Source organism: Pseudorasbora parva, chromosome 18 (genome assembly GCF_024679245.1).
Source record: "Pseudorasbora parva isolate DD20220531a chromosome 18, ASM2467924v1, whole genome shotgun sequence".
Taxonomy (NCBI): Eukaryota; Metazoa; Chordata; class Actinopteri; order Cypriniformes; family Gobionidae; genus Pseudorasbora; species Pseudorasbora parva.
In genome coordinates, this window is record NC_090189.1 from 5,792,607 (window position 1) to 5,805,535 (window position 12,929).

Sequence of the window (12,929 nt, forward strand, 5' to 3'; positions counted from 1 at the left end):
TATGTGTGTGTGTGCGTGTGTGTAGTATAAATACTTGATAAAATTTTAATTATATACGTATATATAATATCTTTATAAATACTTATTATAATTTTTTATATATATATATATATATATATATATATATATATATATATATATATATATATATATATATATATATTAATAATGTATATTTTCTTAAATTTTTTTAAACAATATTTTTAATATACATATTCTTTATATAATTTATATTGCAAATATATAATATACACACGCGCACACACACACTGTAGGTTTGCTTTTTTGATTTCTATGAATTGTATTGTTTCCATAATTGATAATATATTAATAATTGTATTAATCATATTTTATTAGTAGTAGTATAGTTAAATGTGTGAAATAGCATTTATATTTCATAAAAGCTCTTAATTAAAGCCCATTTATAGTCATTTTGTCTAGGTAAAACTAAATATTTGTATATTCTTAAAAAGAACAAGACGGATGTAATTAAAGGGAAAAGTGCAGAAGTGCAGTACTTTGTGTCACAAAACTGATTCTGTGCTTCTGAATGCTTTAGATTATTAGACGTACCTCTGGGTATGTAGACGTTTGTATATATCCTGCATTTACCTGTCTGATGAGTTTATTATCTTTATTATCTGTTTTTACAGCTGGATAATGAGAAGACCAATCTCAGATAATACACTCACAGCTGATTTACACTCGGTCAATGTTTCATTTAGTTTATATTGGTATTTTAATGTGATGTCAATGAGATCTCATTTATTTGATAACATATGATCTCTCTTGTCAAAGATAATAGTAAAAATAGAACTCAAGCTAAACTCAATGTGAAATTCGCCTTCTGATATGTACAATATGTGATACAGACACACACAGTTACGTTTTCAGAAATAGAGCATGTCTTTGTGTATAGAGAGAGAGATAGAGAGAGAGAGAGTGTGTGTGTGTGTGTTTCCTTCACATCTATTGTTTCAAAAGCCATAAACTATTACAGACACTCTAGTTTGTGTTTTTTGGCACCGTGACATTTTCCAGCCGTGTCTGTCTCTTTAAATCATGACTTGACGCTTTTAACACGGACAGGATTTCCTAAATGACATCAAGAATCCACCTAGTTATGTAATTTATGACAGATTCATCATGACCTGCTTTTTAACATGCACAGTTTATACCACAGTTTAAGCCAGTGTAAAGAATGATATTTAGATGGACTTTATACTGCTGAGAACACGACGAATGCGAGATGTGATCATTTAAGAGATGGACAAATGAATTATGGAGATGTGTGTCTAGCATTTCGTTATAACACACACTCACACAACATTATTTGAAGGTTTTCTCAGTTAGTTGTCATAGAAACCTCAGACAGGTGATTCTATACGTCTCTTAAAACAGATTCCTGTTATTAGACAGTGTTTTATACTCGCAGAAAAAGTACTTTAGTTTTTGTTACGATTTTTCAAAATGTGTCAAGCACAATTCATAACACAACACGAGCACCTGTTGTATTCTCAGTGTTACATTCACTTCTAAAGTCATTCTAAGTTCTTTTGCACATTGGTGGTTTTCTAAAGAACTTCAAAATAAAAGTTTTTCTTTCAATTTGTGACAACACTGAGAATGCAACAGGTGCTTGTGTTGGGTTATTAATTGTGATCGACACATCTTAAAAATCATAACGCAATGACACATTGGTAACACTTTGTTTTCTTGTTGTGTTCTGCCACCCTCTTGAAAAGGCTTTTGCATTAGTGTAATTTTTGTGTAATTGAGATTATTATAGGTTATTATTATTGAATTAGTTATGTTTTCTATTTTTATTTTAAAGTTTTAGACACTTTTGTTTATAGTTTTTATTCCTTTTTATTGTTTAAATGTTCCTTATTGTAGTACATCATGTTACACTAAATGAAAATGAGAAGCTTTTTTTGGCATCTAGCTAAAATAAAAAATAAAAATTATATATATATATATATATATATATATATATATATATATATATATATATATATATATATATATATATATATATATATATATATATGTATATGTATATGTATATATGTATATGTATGTATGTATGTATGTGTATAAATATATGTTACGCATGATGAAGGGTTTTGGTACAATATCATTGGTGGTTTTGTTAAGAACTACAAAATAAAAGTTCCTTTTTTTATCCTGAAAAGCATTTTGTGACAACACTAAGAATGCAACAGGTGTCTTGTGGTGTTTTATGAATTGTGCTTGACACATTTTGAAAATCATAACACAATGACGCATTAAATGGAAATTGGATTCCTAACACTTGTTTTTTTTATTTCCATAAAAGACATCTACGGAACTTTTACGTTGCAAAAAATAACCTTTTTTTAAATATAAAATAAGAAAAAAAAGTTATTTTAAGAACTGATGACTGAAAGGTTCTTTGGGGATTATTATGTGACATTCTGTACATTCACATATTACAATAGTTGTAATTATTATTTTTTTTGACCATATAATGTTAGACTATAAGTATTTTTTGCTTCAGTTAACTTTTATTTCAAGTGACAAATGGTTTCAGTTTTGACTATAATCACCCTGTTGAGCATCAGTGAGTGCACTGAGATCTAATGTGTTACTGTGTTTACAGCAGCAGTCAGACGGAGACACATTCAGAAGCGCGGCTGACATCCGTCTCATACAAACCTTTGTGTTCAGTGACCCTGTGATGCCTCATTTCAGGTAAGGTCTTTCTTTTCTTTCCTTCTAGTTTGCTAGTCAAGCATTTCTGTTGCGCATGTGTCTAATGCATAAATTCATCAGTTTTATATCCTAAGCCTTTGGATTTACAATTTGGGACGCCGTGCACAGATGTATTGTGGGAGTGGGGGCTTTGGCGCTCAAGGGTGTGGCCTTGTGGGAAAAATTTGTCATCACTGCCCACTTACAGACAAACCCACCAACTAGGGTGGGAAACAGTTGTCCAAGGACGACACACACACTCACACACACATACAGAGAGCTCAAAATATGCAACAAGGTCATCTGTGAACCCCTCCACACATCAGCTCCTGTTTTTACTGGACGTGTTGTGTCTTTTGGTCGGCTTCATCTGCCTTATCTGGGATCTCACACACACACACACACACACACACACACACACACACACACACACACACATATGCAGACAACAGAGAAACCGTGATCATTTTTGGAAATACTGCTGATAAGAGTTTTTATCTGTGTTTTTGTCTTGGTCAGACTTGTGAGTCTGTGTGCGTTGGTGTGAATCACATATCGATAATGATTTAAGTTTTAATTGCTTCATCAGTGTATTGTTTCCAAAGCATGATGGGAAATATAGCTTCATTGTGCAAGCCTATCGAAATGCATACAAGCTAAATTGTACATTTAAACTTTGACATTTCTGCTTTTGGCAGACGTGTTTTGCTATTGTATTGAAGGTATAGTTTTTATTAGTTGATGCATTCATAGGCATTGCTAACACCATGCTCACGCTCTGCTGTTTAAGCTATGGGAATGACACATGATCATGATTGAAACCAATTAACTTCAGCAATTGTTCTGTAATTGACACGTCTTCAACCCAGAAAGTTGTAGCTTAAAGGAAACCAGAGTATCCTGTTGGCATTGTGCTGGTGTTCATATGTGAATCCGGTCATTGCGACAAACTTGAAGGCAGATACCCGAGCGCTCAAGCTCAAATGAACCAAAATGTACGTCCCGTAATATGCTGTTAATCAAACTAATCATGCATGTAAAACACAGATCTCACACGTGTTTGCGACAGATGGAGTGTGTGAGGGTGTGTGTTTTCTGTGTTTTTTGAGATGCTCCTTCTGAAAGGACATTTTTGTGGAGGATTGTGAGGAGGAGGCTGGCCCGTGTGTGTGTGTGTGTGTGTGTGTGTGTGAGTGATTATGACTAGCCCCTGTCTGCCCTCAGGCCCTCTGGCTCTACCTAATTAAAACCAACCAGGCTGCAGGGCACAGGAGACAGATGTCTGTCAAAGCTCACTCACACACACACACACTTAGCCACACACAGACACACACAAGATGCAAGCTTTTATAGTGATCAGTCACAAACTGTATGCACATATGTCGCTTCATGCTAAAAAATGCAAGTGCATATCACACGCATGTTCTCACGCACACAGTTCATTGAAATCTATATATATATATAACGGCACTGGATGTTCAGCAGTCTGATTGAGCTTTCTGCCTCAAAAAACATGTTATATGTAGTGATGAGCCGAAATAAAAAAGTAAAACATTTATTTATTTATTTTATAAACCATTAACAGAACAATTGACATATTTAACAGGACAATTAACCCGACAAATAATTGTGCTTAATTTCACATATTAATTAATTTGGTTATAAGTGTGTTCCAAAATCCACATACATTAAAATGTATTATTATTATTAATTATTAATATTATAAAAAACATGGAAAAAAAAAAAAAAAAAAAAAAAAAAAAAATATATATATATATATATATATATATATATATATATATATATATATATATATATAGATAATACATTTTTTTTATTATTTTATTTATATTATATATTTATTTAATGTATGCTATATTATATATATTTTTATTATAATTTTAGCATTTGATTGGCTGGACAACAAGACCATTATCAGGAAAAATAATATTTTTTACATATTAATTATTTGGGTCATAGATTTCCCCTCAAAGTGTGTTCCAAAATTAACGTATAATTTTTTTTTAATAAATAAAAAGTATATAAATATATCTATTGGGCATTCCTGAATCCCGTAAAGTCCTGTAACGTATGAAATATATATTCAATGTTTTATTTACATTTATGTTTATATATTAAATATTTTTTATTTAAAATGTTTGTATTTAATTTATGCTATTAATAATAAACATTAATTTAATATTTTGTATATTTTATAGTTTATAAATGTATTAATACATTTATAATTTGATTAATAGTGACTGAAATGAATGTGATCAGGAAATGACCCAAGCCTGAATTACCGGCAATTTGGGTCACCCATCATGTGCAGGCCAAGACTCTATTTTAGGCAATACATGGTAAACATTTCCCTATATTTTGGAATTCAGCTTATGTAAAATGTTGTTTTTGACTGCATATTAAAAGTATAATGGCCGCACTGCTTTGAAGATCCTATCGGCCACTGGAAATCTGTTTAAGACATTTATCATAAACAATATCCAGACACTCCTATAACCATCAGCTACCAAATGCTGAGATAATTCCTCAATCATGTGTACTTCCTGCAGTCACACATTACAGCCTGACTGTCAGCCCATCAGGCACGAAAGCGGCCCGCTGTGATGCCTAAACTCTTCTGCTGAGGTATCTGCTCCAGTCTGTGTGTGTGTTATGTGGGGTGGGTGGATCAATGTGTCCTTATTTTAAACTGAGTGAGTGAGTGATAGCCCACACACTCATTTCTATCGCTGTCTTTCTCTCTGTACACCCCTCCTCTGTGCCTCTCCTCTTTTCTCACACCAGTGGGTGGACCCAGTTTCAAAACCAAAATCTTACAGCAACATTACAAAACGTCCCGCTTTCCCTCAGTGTGTGTGTGGTTAACTGAGCTCGGTCTCTCTATGTAAATTAGTGTTGTGGTGCGTTGCCCTCAATAATAGTGTGTGTTGTGTGTGTGTGTGTGTGTGTGTGTTTGGGCTTCTGTAATTTACCCAGAGCAACAGAGAGAGGAGAGAGTCTGGGAGTTGCCACTGGTTACAGTGACTCTTCTCACACAGGAAACACCTACAGGAGTTTAGATGTTCCCCAATCAGCTGCTCTCACATCACACTCACTTTTCATAGAAGACTGGAGGAAATCAGTCAAAAACACACAGCCCAAAACTGAATCTCAACAGATCGGCCTTAAACCAGAAGAAAGATGTCATCTGAGAGAAATTAAACTGTTACAGTACAAGAAGAAGTATAGCTGAAGTACACAAACACACACAAAAAAAAAACAATAAGTAAAATGTACTTCATTTTTCTTTTGCAAGTTTTTGCACATATTTTTTAAAGTCAATTTCATGTATGGAATTAAGTAAACTCTACTTAACTAAGTAATGTAAAGTAAAACAATCAAAGAAAATAAGTAACTTTAGCTTGGCCAGTAAAAGGTTGAGTAATTTCTAATTGGTTGAAGTTTGCAATACTTTTTACTCAAACAATATAACACGGAGTTAAACCACGCTAAAGTGTATGCTTTACTTAGAAACATCTAAGAAAATACAGTGATGTTGTTTAGAAACCATATCCACAGAAGTGAACACAGAGACCTCAATACTTGGTACACAATACACTGACGGTAACAGTCAAAGGATCGTTTTTGAGTATGAATGTGTCATTTCGAGTAGAAAATGAACTCCAATTGTCTGTTACTAAGCCTAACAACAAAAGCAAGTGATACAAATTATACAGCTGGAAAACCGTAAAATCAACCGTATTAATTATTCATGCCCCAGTGCATGAATTTTTGTTTTTGTAAGTCTGGATATAGAACTGATAGATTATAGTATAGTATAGTCTAATCTGGTTTGGTTTATGAAAAGTATAGCTAGTCTAGTGATAGTGATAGAATAGTAAAGTTTAGTAAGTCTAATAAAAGTGTGTTATAGTATAGTCTATATTTTTGATTAGATATTAAACAGATTATAAGTATAGTCTGATCAGGTTTGGTTATAGTATAGTGTGAAGTTTAGTTATAGCCCATTCAATAATAGTTTGTTACAGTATCGTCCAGTTATAGATTATAAATAGAACAGATTATTGTATAGTAATGTATGATCAGTTTTGGTACGGTTAGAGTAAAATATATTTATAATATGGTATAGTGATGGAACAGTAAAATGTTATTATAAGTTTAATAAAGTCTGATTATATTATTGTAAAGTCTAGTTATAGAACAGTAAAGTGTCTATCTAAATCATATTTTGATTCTATAAGGCTGATCGTGTTTGGGTTAATCAGTTTAGTTTATATTAACCCTCTGGTGCTGTTTGGTTGTTTTTTGACTGAAAAAAATAACTTTTGATAATAATAATTTATTTTAATATATTTTTTTTTTTTACTTAATCGGAATACTAGGAAACTTGGTAAAGGTTTTGGCACTTTCAAAAAAATAAATAAATAATGGACATGATTTGAAACAGTTAAATGGTCCTGAAAACCCCCCAGTAACACTTGTATTGTTCACCATCAAAAATGAGCACATTGGAAATGAGTGGAAGCGTTTGGTACTGCACACAAACACATTTTTACTGGAAGCTCATTTTTTGAGATATCAACTTAAAATTTGGAGCACAACTTGCTTAGATTTCTCAGTTTTAAAGTAAAACGTGTTTTGGAAAATAATAATAATAATAAATGCTATATTTGTGCTTTTTTTAATAACAATGAATGTTAAAATAATATCCAAGTTCTCTTTTTTTACTTCAACAATAATCTGCCAAGTGTCGTCTTTAAAAAGAGGACTACCAAACTTCAGTCTGTGCTCCAAAGCATTCAAGATTTAGGACGGTTTAAGTTTAAGTTTTGATGCTCAAAAAATAAACAAAAATGGACTATAGTTACTTTATAAATATAGTTTAGAACCATAAAATACTTATACAATACAAAATATTAAATAAAAAATATTATCAAACTAAAATATGGTACAATCGTTTAATTGAAATAAAGAAAATCTGTTATTTTTGACCGACACATGAACCGTCACAGATGGTTAAACAGATTAGCTGTATAGGCATATCATTTGTTTTACCTTTCTGGAGACTTTGACCTAAATTTGTGGTTAATTTCCTGTTTGTTATGGGTGATTAGTCAGTAGTCACGTGACCCTTTGATGTGTAGGAGCTTCTAAAGAAAAACACTTGTTGAATTCTTCTAGAAATATAATATAATCTCAGCCATTGCAGTGCTCAGAGTTTATTAATATCAGCTCACCGTGACCATAGTGATAGTGAAATTACATGACCATGTGACCTGGTGAATTGCTATTAAAATAAACATGCTATGATATCGGCATTAGCTACTTGTATTAACCATTTTAACTATTGAATTAATCTGAGCAAGGCATTGAATAGCTGGTTTATCAGAGCAGAACTCAGAAAACACATTGACTGGAACCGTTTTATGCAGCAGAAAACAAATTTGTCACGTCAGGGAGTTTAACTGTCTCTTTCTCTCTGTGTGTAAAGGTAAGGTCAGGGCAGTCCTCACAGTTTGACAGATAAGCGTTACCTAAATCACCACAAGTGCTCTTTTGAAGATGAAGAGAGAGGAAAGAAAATGGCATATAGAAAGGCACTATTTGACTCTCAGTTTGAGTGTGCTGTTGGGCGGCAGTGTCATCAGAAACACTGAGGATGTGAATCCCCTAACTTTCTCTTTGGGTTATGAAATGGGCAAACTCACGCTTTATTAGATAGCTTCGCATTCATAGACGAGGCTGGGGTCTTTATTAAGTTAAAACAAGCCACAAAATGAAGTCAAACAAAATGAAAAGAAATAATTAGCTGGTAATTATCACAAAATGACCCCTGAGAGGACGATGTGAGGGGTTTGTCTCGCGCTGAGGGAGTTTATTTTGTGATAATGAAACTAACACCGATAGATTTTGTGAATAGATCTGACTAAATAATTTCACTCATTTCTTTTGCAATAATGAAACTATCACATATATGTAGGACATTGGTTGCCTGGGACAATGGCAAATTATTACATTTAGCGTCACACACCGCATATTGTCACGTGTGACCAATCAGAATCAAGTATTCCAGAGAGCTGTGTAACACAATTAAATGTTATGTAAAGAATGCAAAAGCACAAGTAAAATTTCAGGCCATATTTCGCAGATAATCTTTATTCTAAAATCCCACCTTGCTCATCTGTAATTTTTAATGATTTTTCACTTCTTCGTCAAATCCAAATTTTAAAGCTACACTGTGTGATATTTTCCCCCATCTAGCGGTGTAAAGGTATATGACCATCCAGTGAATATTAGTTTCTGTTCCTCTCAATTCTGATTTCGTTTTAACTCCTACGGTGGCCGATTTAGTCCAAGATTAACATGGCAATCCCCCTCTTCACATTCGACACGGTGCCATCGAGTGTTAAAACATGAAAGGCGAAGCTTGAATTTACGGGTATGTCCCTCTTTGGCTAATGTACTTTCAAGATGGAGGGGCAACATGGCGACCGGCATTCGAACCCCTCACCCGTATGTATTTTCAATGGCATATTATAAACTTACGAGAATACTTTATTACTTGAAAGAAGTAAATTACATTAATGAGCACATATATTTTTAAAAAGAAGTGTTTTTAGCTAAGAATAAACTAAAAAAGTTACACAGTGTAGATAAAAGTATTTTATATACTAGTAAAAAATACTCTTATTTCTTTATTATTAAACAAAAATCATTTGGACCCAGAAAGTAGCAATGCATGTGTCCCAGCCAATAGCAGCACTATATGTAAATTATTATGTATTTCTGCTCGCATCACAATCCCTCATCAGTATTTATGTTCAGATGCGGTCTCTATTCCAGACAGCCAGTCAGACCACATTCATCTTCAATATTATTAATTATATAAACAAGCCATTGTTTGGCCGTACTGACTGATTACCATAAAGTTGATGGAAAATGGTGGTAAAAAACGATTAATTAACTGACCAAAAGTGACAGTAAATACATGAATAATTTTACAAACTTCAAATAAATGCTGTTCTATTCATCAAAGAATCCTGAAACAAACAGTGTCGACATAAATATTCCACAGCTCAACTGTTTTCAAAATTGATAATAATCATAAATGTTTCTTGAGCAGCAAATCCTCATATCAGAATGATTTCTGAAGGATCACTGAAGACTGGAGTAATGATGCTGAACATTCAGCTTTGAGCACAGGAATACATTACACTTTACTATAGAATCACCTAGAAAACAGTCATTTTGAATGGTAATAATTCATATTACTGTTTTTATGGCGCCAAACTTTAAAATGTTAGTGTATATACATCCTTCACACTATTTTGACTTCTATAACAGTATATATAGGTAGAATAGGTGAAGTAGTTAAGGTAACAGCTTCTTTCACAACACTGATGTTCCAAAGCCTCAGTGTTGCTCTGAGCTGTGTGTGTGTGTGTGTGTGTGTAGGGCATACAGCGGCGTTCCCAGCAGTGATCTAGAACCGCGCTGAGATCCCGATCATTGTTCTGGTTACCTCGTTCCCACACCCTCCCGCGTGGAGCGCACCACACTCTCGAATGTTTGAGAACACGCCAGTGTAAAAGTATCTGCCGTGTAACAAAAGACTGCTTCGGATCAGGTTCAACTTTGATAAACCTTGTCCTAGTGACTCGGCAGACAAAGGCGTGGTGCGTATCCCGGCATAACCCCACTCCCTCGCGCTGCTCTGCGTTTCTTCTCTCGCTCTGTTGAGAGTGACGGTGAGGTTTGGACTCCCACCGCAGGAGTTTTTATGTAATCACGGCCTGTTAATGTCGGGTTAATCAGGGCTGCTCGAACACGCCGTGATGGATCTGAAAGCAGCTGCTTGGCATTGAAAGGAAATCTGGTACCCGTCACCGCCACAATTAAAATGAATGAATAATTGAGACTGGCGGTCATCTGCCCATTCACCTGATATACGGTGTCCCTGACCACACCGAACAAAGCTCCCCCTCTCTCTCTCTCTCTCTCTCTCTCTCTCTCTGTGTGTGTGTGTGTGTGTGTGTGTGTGTGGAGACTGTATTCACACAGTTTACCCGAGTGCACTGAATGTACATGTTTGAATACTTCAGCATTTAAGCCCCCAGATTCATGATAGTCTCGGCTTATGTTCACAAAGAGAGCAGATGAATGATGTTTCCTGTATTCTGTCTCAGACATGGCCAGTGCTGCTCACGGTTTCATTATATGTGAAGTAAAGTTTCATAGCACATACTGGAAACATGCTGATCATATATATATATATATATATATATATATATATATATATATATATATATATATATATATATATATATATATATATATATATATATATATATATATATATATATATATATATATATATATATATATATATAATTTTTTTAAAAATATATATAAAATATAATCTCAAATTTAAAGATTTTTTCTTTAGAGTGTTCATGTAAATTTGAATTATTGGAGTTTTTTTAATCATTTAAAGAATAAAATGAAAGAAATTTGAAATAGTGGAAGACGTTGACATCCCAATCTCTCGCAGGTCAAGCAGTTACATTGTTACAGTTTGTTACAAATGTTGAAATTCATTCTAAAACTAATATGAAAGTTAATAATAATTGATGTACGATATACCATATTATATTGTTCCCTATAAATATACAAAATATATCCCTCACAAAACAGCCATGATTTTCTTTAAAGATTTTCTTTTTCTTTTATTTTTTTACTTTTATTGACGTTACATTACCAACTTGAAGAATGAAACGCTTACAAAAAAACTTTTTTGTTGTTGTAATATTATGCTATTCAAGTGACATATAACGAAAGTCTAAAATATAATCAAATGTTTTTTTCTTTTTTAAGAATTATTCAATGATGCAGATATTTTCTGACTTATTATGTAAACTTTCCCCCTATTTTAATTTTGTTCTCATGCATTTAAGTTGCATTTAAGTGGCGTAATCGCTAATGTTCTTCTCAGCCGGATTTGTTCTCTTGCAGGAGTGATACACTGAGTGATGCTGAGATAGCATCAGTCCCCCGTCCCTGACCTGTCATCTCATTTTACTGTATTAGACTTTCTAATTAAACAGACAGTGAGAACGAGGGGGTGGGGGGGTCCCGCAGAAACTAATGCACTTTACATGACAGATGCACAAGAACAAATGCCATCACAAAGCCCTTACATTTCACCACAGACAGTGATGGAGCAGTTACACAGGCACTGACAGAAACAAACTTCGAGCGAAAGATAGAGAGACAGACAGTAGTGTTTGCTGACCTTTAGGTGTTGCTGGTGGAGTTGCTTCTTGGAGAGAAGTCGCTGCGTGTCAGGAAACAGACTGCTATCCTCCGATTCAAACATGTGAAAGTGAACACAGACGAGAGAGAGAGAGAGAGAGAGAGAGCGACAGGGGGAGAGCGATAAGCAGAGGAGTTGCGTTTTGCACAGAAGGTGTGTCGTGAATCAGGGAGAGAGAAAGAGAGACGGAGAGAGAGGGAGATACTAAACAAAAGTTCACACCCACCCAGCCCTCCCTCCAAACCAAAAGTATGTTGGCAACCGGCCGCACGTGTCCACCTGACATGCACCTCACACGCACACACACACACACACACAACCCCGCGCACAAACCCTCCCAGCGTACCTGCAGACACTGATAGTGTGCTTTGCACTAATACCGACATGCTCATCGACATGTTTACATTCTGATAATCTCATAAACGCACGCGCGCACACACACACAAATATTATGTATTTTTTTTAATGTATCAATGTATTGTATTTTCCTGGACCATATTTTATATATAAGTCAGATGACCATATTTTATGTTTAATTAATGAGAAATGTTTTGTTCAGTTAATTTATTAGCACCTACATAAATAAGTGGCCAAATGATGGTAGCAGATGCTATTTTGATAAAGTATATAAGTAAAAGTTAACTTGGAGAGCTCGTTCTACTTGATCTGACCCTTAGAAATGACTTTTGTTGGTGAAATCCAATGAAATTATTTAGTCATATAAAAAAAGTATGAGTGCAATATAACCAGTAAATTTAGATGTTAATTGTTAGTTGCCTGACAACCACATTTTACACTGCACATTCTGAACAAATACACACATTTTATGTTAATGACACGAATTAAACAAGTCAGAGAAACA

General features: G+C 34.0%; 1 protein-coding gene across 1 annotated transcript in view; it reads right to left on the bottom strand.

The window, feature by feature from the left end:
* The window catches only part of LOC137046476 (zinc finger and BTB domain-containing protein 7C), a 35,193-nt gene extending 23,000 nt beyond the window's left edge, over positions 1-12,193 (bottom strand). Inside the window, exon 1 of the mRNA XM_067423721.1 lies at positions 12,047-12,193. The gene's annotated coding sequence lies outside the window, so the exon portion shown is untranslated. The remainder of the gene's footprint in view (positions 1-12,046) is intronic.
* Between the last annotated feature and the right edge of the window lie 736 nt (positions 12,194-12,929).